Here is a 19917-nt window from a genome sequence, read left to right as displayed (position 1 = left end):
CCATTTAAAATATAATAAACCGGAAAAATCCAGCATTGCTCAACACTTACTCAACACAACATGAAACCTAAGAAAAAGTCTTCATCTTATCAAACAAACAACTGATTATTTACTTGACACTTATGAAAGTCTCTTCATCCACAAATTTAAAGTGAACATTATTAATAGCAACAATGGACCAATTCCTTACTCATCCCTTTTCTCTAATTTAAAGTAAATATTTCAAATGCTCTACCATTTTTTGAATATTCACCGCTTAACTCACCTAACTTCCTTTCATTCCCCCTTTTTCATCATTGGTTCCTCCAATATATGCCTTTACCGACCCCCTCTTTAGCTTATGGCATTGCATACACCCGTATATTGAAAGTTAGTCCATGATAATGGAAATCGTTTCCTAATTCACTTGCAAATTTTTGTTGCAAGTCTTTTTTCCTTCAGTTTGTTGAGGAGGGCTACATTGTAGCCGAAATACAATCTGACGTACGCTCTCGTCTTTCCCTGTTTTTTGGTAACTTTTCTCAATTTGAGTAATATTCTCCCAGTAGTGAGGCCCTTTTTTAATGCGAGTGATTGTTTTCCTGAAGGCCTGTGAGAGTGTCAGCTCTGTGTTTGTCCCTGGCGTAGAATTTATTCCCATAAACCATCACAGATACTGTATATCTGTTTATAAGCCCAGGTATACTTAACGAAGTTGCTTTAACCCTGTGAATGATACCAATTGGGTTTAAGTGTTTGGGTCTGTAGTTGGACACTGGCAAGGATGTAACATTCCCACAAACTACTGCAGATGGCTGTTCTGGTTGAGAGGTTTTGGTTGGTCACTGCTGTGGAATTTCTTCTGCCAAAAACCATCACAGCAAAAGTTTCGTTTTTATTGCGGGATGAGTGGTGCTAACTTATCATGGCTATAGGAGTTTTTATTTTATTTCATTAATGAACAAAATAAACAAGGTTTGTCCCGACAGTAGTTTTGCGTATTTTTTCCCAGCTGTACAGGTGGCGGTTAATCTGAATGGGTTTGAGGGAGGGAAGTCTCAGGAAAGGCTGGAGGCTGGTGGAAGTTGGCTCCCAATCTTTGTGGAGTGCCGATCATAGGGTTGCAAAACCTCTAATAACGTGACCTCATTACGCTCAATCGTGAACTAGATGTTGGCACAGCGCTAGACCATCTAATTTTGAGTGAAACTGGGCAAAACCGCAAAAGAGACTCATGACATGCCCAAGGCAGCTTATGGTGATAATGCCAATTGGTGGATCGGTTGGGTGTTTTTGAGTGGCACAAGTTGTTTCGGGAGAGTAGAGAAGATGTTGAAGATGCAGAACATTGCCGGCCTCGGTGGCGGCGGGGTAACGTCCTCGCCTACCAACCCAGAGGTCGTGGGTTGGATTCCCACCTAGGTGGATTTCCCTCCATCTAGGGCTTGGTTGTATGTGATTGTCGTCAATATAATGTCTGTAATGTAGGGTTAGGTGGAAGAAGGGACTATTAGTCCCAACCTCGCCCAATTAAGTCGATAATAAATAAATAAACATTCAGGACACCCTTCAACCTCAAAAAGTGATGTGAATCGTTGGAAGAGTGAAGGCTTTGTTGGAAAGGGATCGCAGATTAAGCATTTGCATAGTTTCTGATGAACTTGGCATTCATAAAAGTGATGTGAATCTACTTGTGACTGAAAACAATGGGGCATGAGAAAGGTGTGTGCGAAGTTGGTGCTGCGAGTGCTCTCAGAGGAACAAAAGGGAATTCACATGCAGATCTGCCAAGAGCTTTTCGACCATTTGAGGAGTGAGGATCCAAATTTTTAAGACAATGCCCCACCGGACTTCTTCCTCTTCCCCTGCCTCAAATCCATGCTGAAAGAACGTCACCACAGCTAGGTGGAAGCATTAAACAGGCCATGGTGAGGGAGCTTAGCAGCATTTCGAGCGCCACCTTCCAGGTGTATGAGCAATCGACAACCTACTTTTTTCTTAATTACGGGTGATGCCCTAACACCCCCTGCCACACGCCTGGGTGCTAAGTAGTAGTACAGCAGTTTATGGACAACAAGGGTGCTGCTTCAAAGACTTTTGAGTGAATGTATCAATTCTGGCAATGAATATTTTTTAATCAACTCAGTCCCACTACTTTTCGATCACTGGACACCTTGTATGCCCATGACAGTGTTTGTAAATGAGCTAACATACACTCAAGTGTGTGTATAAACTAATAATTCTGTACATGCAGCCGTTGATCTAACAGCAATGTAGCATGCCTTTTTGGATGCTTGCAGGCCATTGTCTAGATACATTCAAAGAACTGCGGTAGTCTCTACAACAGTAACTTTTAACTGAGGCATCCACTAATATGCATTAAAATACAGAAATTTCCGAGAGTAAAAGTCATTTGTCTTGACAGAGACCGAGGTCAAAACAAATGACTTTTACACTCTGAAATTTCTGCATTTTATTGTGTAGATGTAGCTGTGAATGTTCTCAATTAGCCTTTCTACTAGTTTAGTTAATAAATCTTTTATTGCATTTCTATGGCATCACGTGTAGCCATCTCCTTTATATCCCCAACCTCATCATTGCCTAGGTACTCATTTGTTATCTTCTCCAGCCTTTTGCTGATAGTCCTAAATAATACCTATGCTGATTATGGAAAAACTTATATAGTTCTTACAAGTTTAGTGGATCCTTACTTAATGAGCATTATTCATTCCAGAATTTTACTTTTAATGCAAAATATTTGCAAAGCAAAACAATATCTCTTTTATTAATTAATGTATAATATTATAATGCTTTCTATGCATAAAAATGCTAAAATTAAGATATATTAGTGGAAGGTTTATTCAAAGGAAATTACATACAGGGAAACTACGTGTATATAGTGATTAGGATCATGAACACTCTTTATTCTTCCTTCTATCACAGAATGATCCAAGCTGGAAGGTGAATTAGATTTGCGGAAAATAAATTACGTTTAGCTCTTCTTGACTTTACACTCCATTGGAGGCTGGTGAAGTTTAAGAATGGTGAACAAGTTGCAGTTTAATTTTCAAATCAATGGACTGGGCAATGAAATCTTCTCTACAGTTCTATAGGTTAGATTTGGCCTCTTTTTCCAGAAGAGTCCCATTTCATCACAATTATAACTTGTTTCGGCAAGTAGCCCTCAGAATCTGAGCTTCTTGAAGTCACAGAGGAAGTTCCCTGCTGCCTTTATGCTGTAGCTTGATGCTTCACCATGCCTCACTATGCTGGTTCTTCTCTTTAACTTCTTGAATCACCCGCAGCTTCCCTCAAGTACTTCTTCCACTGCTGTTGGCCCTGACATCTGCTAACAAGGTTGGCAAAAATCACTCTTCCCTGTGAAAAATGATATTCTCATTAATGGTGTCCCATTGCTTTCCTTCATCTCTATGAGAAGCAACCTTCCATGGTCATTGAGAAAAGTGCCCATTGTGTAGATATTCTTGTCACTCTCTTTGAAGCAGCTATCATTATAATTTTGTCCTTGTTCTTGAAGAAAATTCAAATCATTTATGTCAAGAGATGGTTGATTTGAGTGCTATATCAGCCATGCTCACACCTTGTTCCTGATTTACAATGATATTCTTTTTATTTATACATTTGTTTTTATTCTCTTATGGCTCTCTTCTTACAGATTTTTCTTCGGGGAAATTTTTAAAACTATGCACACAATACTGTTACACTTTTCGCAAAAAAATAAAAAATAATTTGTGTGAACCTAAGCTTAGAAAAATGTGTCATCACTAGTGACACTAAGATGGAAGCGGAATGAGTGCTGAACACAAACTGAAGTAGCAGGCGTGAAATCATTCTGAGAAAACCCATCTCCTCTTCACTCGCTTAATGAGTAAATTTACACATTAAAAGAGTCATTTTGGGGACCAACAATTTTGCTCATTATGCAAATGACTAAACTATACGAGGTGCTCGTTTAGCAAGGGTCCACTGTAATATATTTTATTTGCCCAAAGATCATATTGCAAAAATGCTAGGTGGGTGGTGCCTATGATATACAAGGGGGTATCGTAAAACGTTAATCATAATAAAAAATAATTAGGAAAGAAACTTAATTTGTATATGTTGTTCTTATAACATCTCTACATGGTCACCTTCCAGAGTTATATATTTCTCTGAGCATTTCCTAACCTTTCGAAGCTGACATTGTACTACTCAGCATATTGAGGTGAAAACCAGTTCCACCTCTTGAATGACATCATTTGTGTTGTCAAATCTCTGACTGGGCAGTGGTTTTTTGAATTATGGGAATAAGAAAAGTTGCTTTGGATGAGATCGGGAGAGTAGGTGGACGGGGTTGGGCCAGGAGCAGTTATATAGTGTCTGTTAAATTTATTAGCCAGAGATGGGTAACTCATGGCAATGTTATTTTCAGAGCTACTAGCTTACAAGCTTAGACATACATGCAGAAAGAGAATATGATGCAGATGGAGATAGCTTAGGTCCAGGCATACTCGACGAGGAGATAGAAAGAGGATTAAGGGAGATGAAATCAAATAAGGCCGTGAAGGCCAACATTCCTGTGGATCTACTAAAAGGTTTAGGAAAATGTGGGAGGAAGAGACTATATGGACTGATTCATAATATCTATGAGGAAGGAATCTGGCCGGAAGACTTTGTGAGATCAGTGTTAGGTCCTATTCAAGAAAAGGGAAAGGAAACAATATGTAACGCCTGAAGAACAATGAGTTTGATTTGCCATGCGGTTAAAGTGGTTCTCAGAACCATCAACAAAAGCAGAACTAATGATTACTCAAGGGATGATCAGTTTCGATTTAGGAAGGGAAGAGGCATGCATGATGCCATTGCAGTACTGATGGTACTAATAGACAGGAACATAGAATGCAATCAGGACATATTTGCCTGTTTTGTTAACTTCAAAAAAGCATTCAATTGAGTGAATTGGGAAAAACTATTGAGCATATTGTGGAAAATAGGAATAGATTGGAGGGAAAGGAGGCTAATCCGCAACCTGTACATGCCACAGACTGCTCAGGTGCAAGTGGGAAATGGAGAGTCTGGATATGCAGTGTTAGGAAGAGGTGTAAGGCAGGGTTGCCCATTATCACCATTGCTGTTCAACCTGTATGCAGAGGTAATGATTTTGATTGAAAAGGAGGGAGCATTGTTGGGAGAAAGCAAAAATAAAGGTAGGAAAGATGAATACAGAGCTTTGGATTGGCAGTGGTTTGTTGAAGACTGCAAGAGGGGATAATGTTAGGCAAACGAGGAAGGGTGAGGAACAGGATAGGGATGTTGGACAGAATGAAGGAAGTATACAGAGATGAAGAGGGGCTTATTGAAAGGATGCATGTCAGGCTGTGTTTTATTAGTTGGGACAACGGAATTGTTGTTTTACCATTTGTTAGCTTGAGTCCATCAAAAACATACTTAACCTGTGGATTAACAATAATAATTATTTCATAGTTACTTGCAAGCCCCTGTTAGGTTATGCGGTAGGGGGTTTAGACACACCATAATATTTTTGACCAAAAATACTTTCCCTACTAGGGTGGTCAGACAATGTCCTTCTAATTTCTTATTGTTCATGGGAAAAATGACATCTTAAACCTATCTATTCTATAATAGATCTCTTAAATTTTATTATATGATATCTCCTACAATATATGATGGAGTTAATAATACGTTTTCATATAATTTAATTTAATAATACATCTATCATAGCTAAAGAGACATCCTTCCAATTTATGTAAGAGGTCAAAATAATATGCAGAATATGTATTAATTCAATGAAAACCTTCATCTACTGTCTTAGAGTAACATACATTGCACTGGTTTTGGTACTGAAGCAGGAGCCAGAGATGATGCATATTTCCATATGAAACTGCTCATATATTTGAAGGTTTACCATTGAGACTATCCATTGGTAGGTTGAGGCTAATAATATTTAAAGCTATTAATATTTAATTTAACCTATTATAGTCTGATATCACAACAATTATTTCAGTTTCTTTGTCCTGAGACAAAGTATTGACTGAAAGGAAAATGTTATTGGGATGAGAACCCCAGACGCAAAAAAGTGAACAAGTATGTGGCTCAGTTCATGGATTTGTATGGTTGGTACCCCTGCTGGTCACTTGCCAAATCTCCTATCTCTTCCCACATCCACCCACTTGGTCCTAGTTTCTCCACTCCCTTGCGCATGATGATAGCTTTGATAGTCTTGTAATCTGCTAACAAGGACAACACATGGACTTCTTAAATGTAGACCAATGATGAGAGGAGTCACTCTGCTTTTCCACATAGAGTATTTTTATTATGACTTAGGTTTCGTCACAGCGTGAAATCTTCAGGTGATGCTGTAACAAAACCTAGGTCTTAATAAAAATACTTTATGTGGAAAGCAAAGTGTCTTCTTTTGTCATGAAGAGTTTCCACCAATGCTACGCCTAAAATTGTGTTATTTATTGTAAACCAATGCATCAAGAGATAAATTCTATTTTTACGGTTAGTTTCTCAATCGTTAAGTGGAATGGGAAATTTCCAGAAAGATTGAATATAAACCAAACCAACCACATTAATCAACCGGAGCTGGTTTAATTGGTGTGGGTTGAGGTCACCCAATGTCAAGCCTGATGGGGTGTGAAGTTAACACATGAGCACAGCTTAGGTGAAGCTGCAGGTACTCAGAGAGCTGTACCCAGGAATCAGACCCAGGCTCTCCGCTATGATAGGGTGGTACAGGAAATTATTATATTCTCTGTTCAGCTAATTCTTTGTAATCCTGAAGTATGAAAATAGTGTCACAATTAATTTGTGATTTTCATGAAATTCTCAAGTACCTAACATTCTATCATTTTGCCAAAACTATTACCATGCCATTAATAAAATTTCACCGTAAAGCATAATCTATATATCTCTGTATGATTCTTGAGGGTAGGTTTTGCATGAAGCTGGGTTAGACCATGGGGATCTAATGCTAATATCCACTAGGCATGATTGTTATATGATGGGTAGTTCACTTACTGTAAATGTCCTGAAATGAGCCCAGCTGGTCGGCATGGTAGTATGCCACGCTCAGGTCCCTGTTACCAGTTGACTGTTGGTGGGAGGACATCATCTTCACGGGAGCCATGTTTCTGTGAGACCTCAGTCAAACATGTGACTCAACCTGGATGCCTCGGTATGTCTTCCTCAAATGATAGTTCCAATCAATCGCCAGGATATGTCTGAAAGAATGTTAGAACTTGCATAAATACTGACAATTTTCGGAAGATGAGAAAAATATGTAAGGGAAAAAGATGAAGCATGTATATTAAAAATTCAATGAAAGATTCTGGACAAAATGCAGAGCAGAGTTATATAGACTTCTGCTACATGAATGACAATAATTTTAAATTTGCGACATAGCAAAATGTCACCAGAAAAAGCAACTAATTTTAATCAAAAACTGAAATTATTGAATGAAAACAATACATATAATGGCATAAGTCGTTAAGGTAGGTGGAGGAAAATAATGCTACGAAAGAGATGAAAATGGGGAATTCGTCACTGAAGAATGGTTTATTCCAATGCAGATTTTGGAGTATTTATTCACAGTTTGATTTTAGGTGTAACCTGGAAATGTTGCAGTGCATTTGTGTAGATCCATTAGAAACCTACCTAGAATGGCACGTTATTGTAATAATAACTAGTTTCTTGCACCATGTCCACTTCCTCTCTCCCTCTGCATAGTGCCTTTGTCGTGTCCGAAGGGGGAAGTTGAAGCGACCACATAAATAAAAGGAAAATGCTAATGAAAGAACACTGCGGGACTGCGTTTAATATCACACTGCTCAGTTACAAAGGGTGAGTAGGTGCGGACAGAGCAAGCTGTTGCGTGCCGCGATAGGTCTTGCTGCGGACTGCCGGCTTGGACGCGTCTTCGTCTCCGCTCTCCAGTGCTGTCCTCTGGTGGGAAGACTAGGAAGACTCCGAAGTTGACAGATGAAATGTGGTAACCGCCAAATGCTGCCGTTGTGTTGGGTGTGCTTGCCGCCATGTTAGACACGCCTACCGCCATGTTGGCTTCCTGTGACCGGAGCCATACCTCGCCGATTTTATCGGGGAGCACCGACAATCCGTCCAAATCGATGCCATCATGAGCCGTCAGGATGGCCTGCATATTCATTGGCAGGCGACTTAGCCATAGCGAACGCAGGAATTCCTCGTTCACGGATGAACCACGTTCACGGACCCCCGCCACACGCCCTTGCGGCAGCTTGCGGGGTATGAAGTAGATGTAGATGAACCGGCCAAATTTCGGAGGTGACGTAGTAATTGGCTCGGCTTCCGATCGCCGATTTCTTCATGCTCCAGCAGACGCCTCAGTTTGTGTTCGGTGGATGTGGAGAGGCGTCGGATTTCAGCCGCTCGTATTTTCCGTCGCTAGGGGGGGTCCGTGGTGATGTCTTCTACCTCCTGGGCGTAGCGATTCTCTAATACGCCGACGACATGGTGAAACTTGGTCCAGTCTTGCGTTATACCGTTTAGCACGAACTGACTCTCTAACTGAGAAAACCATAAACTGGGTTTTTCCACCCAAAAGGGTGGCACACGGACAGGAACGCGATTAAGGTCCACATTTGCCGGTTCGCTGGCCATAATGTACCGCGATCACACAAACACCAACGCAGCATCACTGGACCACGTGGCCCCACGAGAACAAAAATGGAAAACTGAGCAGGCAGGGACGATCATGTCGAGGTCACCACTTGTCGCGTCCGAAGGGCGAAGTTGAAGCGACCACATAAGTAAAAGGAAAAAGCTAATGAAAGAAAACTGCGGAATATTTATTGGCACAATGCTCAATTACAAGGGGTGCGGACGGAGCAAGCTGTTGCTTGTTGCGATAGGTCTTGCTGCGGACTGCTGGCTAATCGGTGAACGCGTCTTTGTCTCCGCTCTCCAGTGCTGTCCTCTGGTGGGAAGACTAGGAAGACTCCAAAGCTGACAGATGAAATGTGGTGACCGCCACACCTTGATATAATCACATAGCTAGGATGAAACCATTGTTAGGTGCCCTAAGGCACCACCTGGAACCCAACTAAGGCCAGTAGTCCATCATTCTACCCACTGGACAACCACATTCTCTATATTTACTCAAAGAGTCAAATTAATCACTAATCCAAACACACCATCTAATGCATGATCTTCGGGGTCCCTCCTTCAAGGGACCCCGAAGTCTGGCCCTCTTCTCTTTTTTGTTTGCATTAATGAGGTCACCTAAAAAATAAAAAGTGACATAAAGAGTTTTCGCTGACGATACTGCATTCTGCAGAGATATAGCAAACGACCCACAATTTCAAATGCTAAAAAATGACTGAAAGGCCAAACAAAAGTGGTGCATAGAATGCTAAAAAATAAACAGTAATGTAATTCTTAAAAAATAAAAGAAACATGAACAGAATTAGCAAATGTAAAAACTTGGAGGATGAATGTTGCAGCTCACGTAAAATACTTGGGTGTCACCATGGCATCCAATCTTACATGTGAAAGTGGATATGCACTATTTGCAGAGGGGCCCTAAAGAAGCTGGCATTCATCAGACGTATAGTTGGAAAATGTAGCGATGAGGAGGTGAAGGAGACGTGCTATTTTTCTTTAGTAAGACTTCACCTAGAGCATGCAGTGAGCATATGGTATCCATCCCAAAAAGCACTGGCTATGGTATTGAACAAGGCACAGAGGAAGGCCACCTGACTTGCAAAAGAGTGCAAAGCCTCACACATTTAATATAAAGTCAGGGATGGGAACTCTAAGATAGGGGATAGATTAAACCTATTGCAAATATAACATTTGCCCATTTCCTGATTCACTTACAACCTTCTGTTACAAGTGCTTATTTCCTTCAGTTTGCTGAGGAAGACCACCTTGTGGCTGAAATATGCATATCTGACACACACTCTCACCTTTCCCTGCCTGTTGTTATTTCTTGACGTTTCTCAGTTTGTGTAATACTCTGCCAGTGGTGAATGTGTAGGTGAGTGTTTTCCTGAGTGCTTGTGAATGCGTCAGCTCTGTGGTTGTCCCTGCAGCGGAATTAATTCCCATAAACAGTCACGGATAGTGCATATGTGTTCATAAACCCAATTACCCTTAACAGAGACCATTTAACCCTGTGAAGGACTCCATTTGCGTTGAATGTGTGTATGTCCATAGTTGGTCACTGACGAGGAGGTAACATTCCCGCAAACGACTACAGAGGGGTATAGTGGTCGAAAGGTTTTGGTTGGTCACTGTTGTGGAGTTTCTTTTCCCACCAGCAATCACAACATATTTAGTTTTCTTTTAGGTGCAAGTGGTGCTAACTCATTATGGCTAAAGAAGTTTTCTTAAAATTGTTATTTTATGAGGCCATATAGCTCAAATTTCCTAGATTTTACCAAACTTGTATTTTTGAACTAAACATAGAGACATAATTCAGCCCACAATATTATTTGCAGGCCAGACTCTCATCACTAGATACAAGAAATAGACTGTGGAGTGGATAGACATTTGTTTTACCCATGCACTATTTGCAACTTCTTTTGATCGAAAACATCACCCCCCCCCCCCCCCCCCAAAGTGCATTTGGGCAGCGTTAATCTGATCCTTTATTGTGAGTGGGAAATATAAAAGGCAAGGCTTCCATGACAGTTATCTCACAAAAGCCTCATAGAACAAAAAGCGACAAAAAGAGCACAGAATATGTAAAACAGGGCAGAATTAGTTAGAATAGGAACTTGGTATGTTAAGGCAACACTGAGGACAAGTACCTAAATTAGAGGAAATAAAGCAAAAGATGGAAAGAGGAAATAAAGATGCTTTCGAGTTGTGTGAAGTTAAATGGAAGGATAAATACATTTACAAGTCACGAGCAGCACGCCAATTGGTCGAAGTGTGCCTTCCAAAAGCTCAATCATTGGTAATGATGGGTCATACCACAGCCTAACTTAAGTGGTCAAACCAAAGGTTGGTAAGGGCAAAGGAAACATGGCTGGTCTATAGGTTGGATACTGTGGAATTGTTGTGTTTCCTTCATCTTTATCAAGTGGACACTCCGTAAATCAAGTCTGAGTCTCCTTTGGTGTTTGATAGGTGAGGGAAGATGGTTCATTTGAAGCTAAGACAAGAGAAGTACACATGCTTCCAGGGTGGGGGAGCGCTTTTCATGTGTGGACATCATTTTCCCATGAAGTCGCCCAGCTTGCTTAAAAAACATAGAGTAGCTTTGGCTTTTGGTGGGATGATTTAGGGAAAGGTTTAATGGATTTGAGTAGTTCAGAAGCGTTGGTAAGATGCCTGTACACACTTGTAATGGAGGGACATGTAAGGAAATTTTTGGCCATCATTTTATGAGTTTTGCAGATGGGAAAAACTCCTTTAGAATAGAGTTCTGAAAATATGTTCCAGGGAATTAGGTAGTACAGATGGAAAAAGAGAGAGGATGTTTGTACAGGAGGGTTTGGGTGTGCTTTTGGATTTTTTAAATAGAGGAACCACAATGGGTATGGTGGAGGGCAGAGCGGCCTTGGGCATGTGGTTGGGAGGTGTACAGGGAGGTGATGCCTAGGCTGGCAATGTGAGGTCTTAGGTAAGGATGTTTGAGCTCAAGAATTTGAGGAAATGGTGAGTTCATATGTAAATATTGATTGATAAATAAAGGGAAGATGGAATGCCCCATTTGTTGAAAATACTGATCAACTAAGGTGGAGATTCACTCAGTTGGATAATTGCAACAGAAAACAAATGAGAACCCTTGTTTCACGAATTTTTGGAAGGATATAAAAGTGAGGGTGAGATGGGATGAGGAAGGAGATGCCCATGGGAGATATATCGTCCAATAGGCCATGGTCAATAAGGAAGGGCATGATTTCATCTTGAAAGGTTTTGGTCAGCTCACTGGGAATTGTTGTGAAGGAGGCATCGTAGAGCTATTAGTTTGCTTCATTGATGTACATGGTCAGAGGCATTGAGAACTATCTCTGTGGAACCCTTATCTGCAAAAGTGATGAAAATATCAGGATACCAACATGCATACATGCACTCACACACATGCATCTAGTTTAGAGAAACCTTATTGATTTTGCATAGTAAAACACAACAATCAGAAAAGGTATACTGACCACAGGTAGTAGTAGTAGTTTTAGGAGAGTCGACTGACAGCTAAGGTCATTTGCACCATTGGATGGGATGGATGGGATAGGAGGAAGGGTGGAGAGAGAAACCCTGAGTTTGGCCCAAGCCTACTCTTAATCAAAGGTGCCAAGGGGTCACACAGTTTAATATTCCATCCAACAAATAGCGTATTCACTCCAATTGCTCTCCACAAAGCACCTCAAGTAGGGATCGGGTTACCACTGAAAAATATCTGCTGTCTTCAGGATTTGAACCCTCTCAGTGGGAAGCCGGTATGTTAGCACCATCCTAATTGCCACAAGCCAAAGGGGTATCAACTCATATTTGGGTAGACCCAGCCTACTTTGTAGGTATGAGAGGAGTCACTGACTGGAAGTGCAGGGAATGAGAAGAGTAGACTTTGGGGGAGGGGTATACACAGAGGGATGAAGAGAGAGATCAGGAGGGTCTGATGTTTATTTAAGAAGGAAGCAATCCAGGAGGTTTGAAGGGTTTAAATAACCAAATTTAAACTGATATATTTGTCCTTAATCAGTGGATTGATTTGTCTGTAGTCAGGAGGGCAGAAATGTTGGCTGTGTTGCAGTGATTTTTATGGATTTGTTTTAGGCAGCTATATGCTGAGGGATTGGGAGGAAGAGGAGGATGGGCAGATGCATTATTTAATGATTGGTGCTCATTAATTATCATATTGATGGGAATGGGAGATACAGAAAGCTGTGCAGAGTTGACACTATAGGAGTTATATGGCATTGTTTGAGGTGCAAAAAGATCCTGGAAAGTATGGAAGATATTTCCCAAGGTGTTGCTTGGCTAAGGAATTCTCCATGACTACGGGGCAGGTTTTGCATATGTGGTGGTTTAATAGAGTTGGATAAATTTGAGGAATTGGGGCACATTTAGAGAGGAACCTAATGCAATTTTTTTCTTTTTTAAGGTAATCTACCAGTTAAGGTAGGTTTTTGGATGGACACAACTACCAAACAAATATTTTATTACTCCTAACAAAACAAAATCCATCATCCTACTCTATATCAGGTCCCTCTTCATCTCTGAGTACTTTCTTCCTCCCTTCATCCTGTCCAACATCCCTATCCTGTTCCTTCCCTTTCCTCTTTTGCCCAACATTCTCCCCTCTATCACAGTCTTCAACATCCCACTGCCGGTCAAAACCCCCTTCATCCACTTTTCCTGCCTCCATAGGATTGCTCCCAACAAACCCCTCTCTTCGCCCACCATACCAAGTACTTCCTCATTTGTTTTCTTCTCTGTCCATTTCACCTTCTCCATTCTTCTCCACACCCACATTTCAAAAGCCTCCAATCTACGTCTATCCTCCTGCTTCAATGACCACGTTTCCGCACGGTACATAGCTACACTCCATATCAAAGTTTTTACGAGTCTTTTCTTAACATCCTTACTCAAAGTCCCTGTCATCAACTCCCTCTTCCTAGTGAAAGCCTCTTTGCCTAGCGCAATTCTTCTCCTTATGTCCCTACTACTTTGACCGTGTTGGTCCAAAACACTACCGAGATATGTAAACTGTTCTACCTGCTCTAGTTTTTGCCCTCCTATTTTAATGATAAGCTTGGCCTTTTCCTTTCTAGAAAATCGCATAACCTTTGTTTTATTAATATTGATTCTCATCCCATACCTGTCGCACTGTATTTCCAATTCACTCAGCAATGCTTGCAGCCCCTTGGCTGACTGATAAACTAAAGCTTGGTCATCAGCGAACCTAACTGATTTTACGAATTCCCCGCCCACTTTCATTCCTACCTCGAGTTCTTCCCATGCCTCTTTGATCATTTCCTCTGCATACAGGTTGAACAGCAACGGTGATAATGGGCAACCCTGCCTTACACCCCTTCCTAACACTGCCCATCCTGACTCCCCGTTTCCCACCCGCACCTGAGCAGCCTGAGACATGTACAGGTTGCGGATTAGCCTCCTTTCCCTCCAATCTATTCCTATTTTCTGCAATATACTCATTAGTTTTTCCCAATTCACTCTATCAAACGCTTTTTCGAAATCTACGAAACAGGCAAATACCTCCTGGTTGTGTTATATATTCCTTTCGATTAATAATCTCATTACTGCAATGACATTACGCGTACCTCTCCCCTTCCTAAACCCAAACTGATCATCCCCTAAGTAATCATTTGCCCTACTCTCTATCCTTTTGTTTATGATCCTGAGAACAACTTTAGCTGCGTGGGATATCAAACTAATTGTCCTATAGTCCTCACATGACGTGGCCTTTACCTTTTTCAGAATAGGATCTAAAACTGATCTCACAAAGTTTTCCGGCCAGATTCCCTCCTCATAAATACTACGGATCAGCCCATATAGCCTCTTCCTCCCACATTTTCGTAAGCATTTTAAAAGTTCCACGGGAATGTTATCCACCCCCACGGCCTTATTTAGTTTCATCTCCCTTAATGCCCTTTCTATCTCATTGTCTAGTATGCCTGGACCTAAGCTGTCTTCCTCTACGTCATTTTCTTTTTCAATGTCTAACTTTGTTGGTTTGAGTTCTTTAATATACAGTTCTTCTATACACTCCTTCCATCTCTCTTGGATCTTTCCTGCGTCAACTATTACCTTACCCGCCTTATCTCTAACTGTCAGCATAGCTCTTCCTTTCTTACTTCCCGATAACGATTTAACTTTGCTGTACAGCGCACCGATTTCACCCTTCCTCTGCAGACTTTCCATATCCTCGCATTGCGTCTTCCACCATGCTTCTTTTGCTTTATTTGTTGCCCGCCTCAATTTATTGTTCAATTCTTTGTACTTCATTTTGCCTAATTCTGTATTTATATTCTTCCATTTTCGCTGCTCATCCATCTTTGTAATCATCTCATCCGTGATCCATGGTTTCCTAGTCCTTTTAGCGTTGACAGTTCCAATAGTGTCTTTTGCGGCTTTAGACAACCCTTTCTTGCTCATTTCCCATTTTTCTTCGATAGTACTAAGCCCTTTACCATCCTCAATGATTTCCTCTACCGCCTGTTTGTATTCCTTCCGTTTCAACCCATTTAATGCTTCTACATTCCATTTTCTAACTCGCCGCCCCTGCCTTATCTTTTTGAAATGTATGCTACATTTCATAACAACTAAATTGTGGTCTGAGTCCGCATCCGCTTCCGGGAAGCTGTGGAAATTTATCACACTGTTCCTAAACCTGTGTCTAACCAGGATATAATCTAGCTGATATCTTCCTGAGTCACGTGGCATTTTCCATGTATACCTGCGTCTTTTGTGGTGTCTAAACCAAGTGTTGGTGATGACTAACCCCTGTCTTCTGCAGAACTCAACTGCTTTCTCCCCGCAGTCATTCTTCGTGCCTAAACCGTAGTCCCCCACCTCATCACCATCTCTTCCTTCGCCTATCGTCGCATTCCAATCCCCCATCACTATCAAATGTTTCCCTGCAGGAACATAAGCGATTATGTCCTCTAACTGATCATATATCCTATCGACCTCTTCTTCCTTATGGTTGCTCGGTGACATGTATACCTGAATAATAACCAAGTTCGTCAGTTCTGCTTTTATCTCTACTAGTAGTATTCTATCCGTTACCTGCTCTATGTCGACTACGCTTCTTCCTACCTCTTCATTTAATACTATGGCAACCCCTCGTTGGCTCGTCCCCGCCGCTGTATATTATTCTATACTTATCACTCCAGTAATCCCCGCTATCTTTCCATCTAACCTTGCATAGACCTAAAATATCTAAATTTCCCTTTTCCATCTCTCGCTTAACATTCTCCAATTTCCCTGTCCTCATCATTGTCCTAACATTCCACGTTCCTATTCTAACTAATTTGGTCTTCTTCTCCTGCGTCTTCTGTCCGTCTGCTGCTGGTTTTCCCTTGCGAGGGTTTCGTGGGATTGCGACCACGGAAGCCTTGCCTCCCCCGCTGCCGGGCACAACACACGGCCGATTGGGCCGAGCCCCGTGGTTGCCAGGACTCAAAATATCTCTATTGTCCATCATATTTTTCTTGGGAATGATAATTGAGGTGGTTTCCCGTTACCTTCCTCAATAGTGTTTTTAACGTGGCACCATCACCCACTGGACGCCCCACTGGGGTCAGACGCCATTGCAGCCGCCTCACTGAAGAACAGACGCTGAGTGGACTACCTTTCGTCTGGCTCCTAACCTTCGACCTATCTGGCATGGGTGACCCTACCAGGAGCAATTATTATTACTCCCGCCAGCACAGCTCTAGGGGTCATCGGAACGCACAAGCCCTTCCACCACGTCAAGGTTGTAGTCCGGGGAGGGCCTAATGCCATACCAAATCACAATTAAGAATAGAATACCAATAACTCACACGCACGTGTTCCGGAGGTACGAGGTTTGTTAAAAAAATCCAGAACTTATTTATTTCAAAAAACTACTTCACTTGCAATTTTTTGGTCAGGAACCCCTTCATACGACTTTCCTCCCCAACGTATACAGGGTTCGTCCGGAAAATAAGTGTACTGATTTTTTCCCGCCGCTCCAGGCGCGCCCAGCACCGCTCTGACGGGCTGCGATTGGAGGGGGGTATGTTGGCAAGCGACGCCGAAAATGGCAGTCGGCTCTGAGCTGTGGTGTAGTGAGGAGCTCTGTTAACGCGAACCTCCACGCTCGACCCACGTCACGGAACGCGATGCCGAAGTTTTTGGAGCAGCATTATTCCATCAAATTTGCGGTAAAGCTTGGGAAATCGTCTACCGAAACTGTCGGTATGATTAACCAGGCTTACGGGGAGTCAGCCATGTCCAGAAACATGATCTTTCGGTGGCACAGGATGTTCGTGGAGGGCAGAGAAGAGGTCGATGACGAACCACGGCCTGGACGCCCATCAACGACACTCACCGACGAAAATGTGCGAAAAGTTCGCGATGTACTGAACTCTGATCGTCGTCTTAGTGTTCGGATGATAGCAGAGCAGTGTAATGTGCCAAGAACAATAGTGCACGAGATTATTAGCGATCAAAAACATCTGGCGGCTGCATCACGACAATGCGCCGTCTCACACCGCGCTTGTCGTGTCGGACTTCTTGGCCAAGCACGGCGTGGCAACGCTGCCGCACCCGCCCTACAGCCCGGACTTGGCACCACCGGACTTCTTTCTGTTCCCGAAGATAAAGAGGAGTTTGAAAGGAACGCGATACGGGACTTTGGACGCCGTCAAAGAGGCCGTGACGACGTGTCTTCGAGAGGTTCCCGATGATGCCTTCGCGGGAGCGTTCCAGGAATGGGAACGCCGCTGGAACAAGTGTATCGACTCACAAGGGTCCTATTTTGAGGAATATTAGCTTAAGATATGTAAAAGTGTAATAAATTTTTTTTCCTGAGCTCAGTACACTTATTTTCCGGACGAACCCTGTATATTTATCCCAGTAGTAGTAGTAGTTTTGAGGGGAGGCGACCGACAGCTAAGGTCATTTGCGCCATAGGGAATGGACAGGAAAGGATGAAGGGTGGAGAGAAACCCGGCGTCGGCATTAGCCTACTCTTTACGAAAGGCGCCAAGGGGTCCGCAGTTTAACGCCCCATCCGACGGACGGTGTACTCACTCAAAGTGCCCTCCACAAAGTACCTCAAGTAGGGATCGAGATACCTCTGAAAAATATTCAACACCGCCGGGATTTGAACCCGCGCCCTCAGGGTGGGAAGCCAGTACGTTAGCCCCCGCACCATCTCGATCCCCTTATTTATCCCAAAAGGTGTTTTCATTTTTTGAAAAAATCCTGGAATGCTCATACTTTCCTCCTTGTTTTGGATAAAAACTCACACAGTTATGAGAGACGAATGAGCCGGTTGTCTCTCAAGGCGCGTTGTCGTGGTGAATAAACCACTCAGCGCTCCTCCAAAGTTCGGGCCTATTTCACCTATTTCTCTCTCTCTCTTAGGCATGTTATAGCCCCTAGGCAGTACTCCATGTTGACTGTCTGGCCTTTAGGTAGGTATTCGTGATGCTCAACCCCCTTTGCATTGAAAAAAACAGTCAACATCACCTTGACATTCGAGCGAACTTGTCGAGTTTTTGTAGGACGGGTGATGTTTCACCAATCCAGTGCGAATATTGCATTTTTGTCTCAATGTCATATCCATAAATCCATGGCCTATCACTTGTTATGATCCTGGACGAGAAGGTTTCATCCCTTTCAACTCGATCAAACAGTTCCCGACAGACTTGAACTCGATGTTGTTTCTGGTCTGCTGTCTTCAGGCGAGGCACGAATTTGGCGGCGACTCGATGCATCCTCAATTTCTCAGCCATAGTTTCATACCACGAACCAATCGACAAGTCACACTCTTCTGCACTCTCCCCAACAGTCAAACGTCGACTTGCACCAACGAGATCTTTCACCTTCTCGATGTGGGGATCATCAGTCAACATTGATGGTCTTCCGGAGCGATCGTCGTTTTCCACTCATTTCCACCTCTTTTTGAACCGAGTAAACCACCCATCATAACACGTGGTACGTTTCATAGAACCCTCGCCATAAACCTTGGTAATCAACTGAAACGTTTTCGTGGAGGATTCGTAAATTTTCATGCAGAATTCCACTGAACAAAACTGCTCCTTCAAAGAGCTCATTTCCGCGGTTCCTATCTTTCGTCGCACTACACGAACACCCCATCACATGGGGTGTTCGTGCAGTGCGACGAAACTAATCAACAAAACGAGATATGAAGACGGTGGTTGAAGGCGGTTTTTCGGGAAGTTTCCGTGGAGACAACACCTCCAAGCGGATTAAAAAATAACCAACTTGGAGCGCGCTACAAATAGTTCGTTAACCTATAGGACAGACCTCCCCTTAAAAAAAATGAATGCACTTTCTTTGTCTTTTTAAGACTGGCTGCTTTCACTTCTCCGCACGAACATCATGGTTCCTCATAATCGTGCGTGCGTCTGCATGGAATAAACTTCTTTATCCCGTCATGCGCAATATTGAAAGACATTTTCCACGCATGCTCTGTTGCTTTCCAACTGAATGATTGCAGTTAATGCTTGCAACTTGTCAGCGTGCACGGGGAATGGTATTAAGGGTCTACTGCGTGAATTGGATTGGGAGCCCCTTGATTCATCAATTGAGCCAATAAAGACGTTTGAAAAATTACAGGGCACTTGTGTTTTCTTACGGCAACGAGGGAAATGCTATGACCCTAAATATAACTGGTTTATTCAACCATCGATACACAATAAGAGAGATAGATACGGTTACTGACTGATAAAATACAGAGATACATAATCATAACCAAACCGAAAGCATGCACCCAAATATATAAACTCAACGATTGAAACTTAATGATTCAGTCAATCACGACTATTATTTTCTGGTGAATAGGCAGGTTTGCACTAGAGTATTTTTGTATGCTAACATATGTACAAGGGCGATTCGAAAAGTAAAGGTCTCCTATTTTTTTCATGAAAACTCAAATTTATTCTCAACTTTGCGTACATCGTTGGAAAGGTTGAGCATTTAGCTATTTTTCTACATAGTCGCCTTGACGATCAATCAATTTTGCATCCTTATAAGCAGCTTTTTAATACCGGCGTCATACCTTTCTCCCGCCGCGCCACAAAGCCAACTGACGACTGCATCTTGCACTTCCTCATCTGGCTTGAATTTCTGTCCTCCGAGGTGCTTTTTGAGAGCGGAAAACAAGTGGTAGTCGCTGGGGGCAACGTCCGGGCTGTAGGGATGATATCCAAGCCGAATTAATTGAGTGGGGTGGTCGTTTGATGTGGC

Source organism: Hetaerina americana, unplaced genomic scaffold (assembly GCF_022747635.1).
Source record: "Hetaerina americana unplaced genomic scaffold, ioHetAmer1.1.p SCAF_9, whole genome shotgun sequence".
Classification (NCBI taxonomy): Eukaryota; Metazoa; Arthropoda; class Insecta; order Odonata; family Calopterygidae; genus Hetaerina; species Hetaerina americana.
Note: the sequence above shows the minus strand (reverse complement) of the source record.